This window comes from Apodemus sylvaticus, chromosome 2 (assembly GCF_947179515.1).
Source record: "Apodemus sylvaticus chromosome 2, mApoSyl1.1, whole genome shotgun sequence".
Classification (NCBI taxonomy): Eukaryota; Metazoa; Chordata; class Mammalia; order Rodentia; family Muridae; genus Apodemus; species Apodemus sylvaticus.
In genome coordinates, this window is record NC_067473.1 from 118,414,329 (window position 1) to 118,416,043 (window position 1,715).

Below are 1,715 nucleotides of genomic sequence, written 5' to 3' on the forward strand. Positions count from 1 at the left end.
GTATTTGAGTTGCCAAGAAAGGTGCAGAAGTATAAGAACACCATGTGCACCAAGAAATTAAGAAGTTATCAGGACATTGAAGATGTTTAGTGAAGAAATTCAACAGAAAAAAAAAAAAGGCTGATGGCAAAGTCTAAACTAGCCGGGCAGTGGTGGCGCACATCTTTAATCCCAGCACTTGGGAAGCAGAAGCAGGTGGATTTCTGAGTTCGAGTCCAGCCTGGTCTACAGAGTGAGTTCCAGGACAGCCGGGGCTATACAGAGAAACCCTGTTCCCCCCCCCCCCCAAAAAAAAAGGAAAAGAAAAACAGAGTCCAAATTAATTATCTCCGTAATTGTGAAAATAAATCCTGTGATGGTGAGTTTAAGGGAAGAAAACTTAGAATGTTCAAATTATATTATCTTTTAAAATCTACACAATACTGGGTGTAGTGGTGAACCCTTTTAATCCCATCACTCCGGACAGATGCAGGCAGACTGTGAGTTTGAGGCCAGTCTGGTCTACATAGTGAGTTCCAGGACAGCTAGAGCTACATAGTGAGACCCTGCTGTGACAAAAACAAAACAAAACAAAACAAAACAAAACAAACAAACAAACAAGCACATGGCTACCAGGTCCAAAGGAAACTCTATTTCCCTAAACTCCAAAAGACAGAAGGGAAAAACAGTTATCTGTGGTTCCTATTCGCATAGCAGAGCACAGCTGGCCTCCAGCATCCCTTGTTGTCATCGGTACCTGCCACCCATTTTAGAGGCTGTGCTAGCACCCTTGCCTGTCTCACCTCCTCCCCACTCCAAACTTTCCCAACTCTCAGGTTTCCCTCCTTCAAGCCACTCTCTCTCCTTATAACCCTGCTATTTTGGCTATGCTTTTGTTCTTTTTTATTTATTTATTTTTTGTTTCTTAGTGTTTGTTGTTGTTGTTTTGGTTTTTTGAGACAGGGTTTCTCTGTATAGCCCTGGCTGTCCTGGAACTCACTCTATAGACCAGGCTGGTCCCGAACTCAGAAATCTGCCTGCCTCTGCTTCCCAAGTGCTGGGATTATAGGCGTGCGCCACCACCAACCAGCTATGCTTCTCTCTCTCTCTCTCTCTCTCTCTCTCTCTCTCTCTCTCTCTCTCTCTCACACACACACACACACACACACACATTTTCACTATCTCCCTGCCTGTCTCCCCTTTTTGTCTCTCCCAACACTCTCTTTGCTCTTACTATTCTCACGACCAGGTCCAATCTTCTGACCATCTTTAGTGTACTACTTTCTCTGCCTCTCTGCTCTGGATTCGTCCAGAAAAACAAAACAAAGCAAAACAAAACAAAACAAAACCCTTCTCCTTAGCCATATTGTGGAGTGGGTCTGTTGTCATTTTATCATAGGCCAGGTGTGGTGGCATGGTTCTAGGTCAGTCAGGGATAAACAATGGGATGCTGTCTAGAACACACAAACAAGAGACTCATGGAGTGCAGGGAAGATGAGTCAGTGGGTAAAAACACTTGTCACATAAACACGAAGACCTGAGTTTGAATTTCCAGAACCCACATAAAAACTAGGGAAGACTTTGTAATCACAACACTCCTACAGGGAAATGGAGGTAGGGACAGAAGAATCCCTAGAAACCTGAGGCCCAGCTAGTCTGGCACATGCAGCAGAGATAACAAAGACCCTGACTCAGAGCAGGAGGAAGGTGAGGACCAATGCCTGATATTGTGCTCT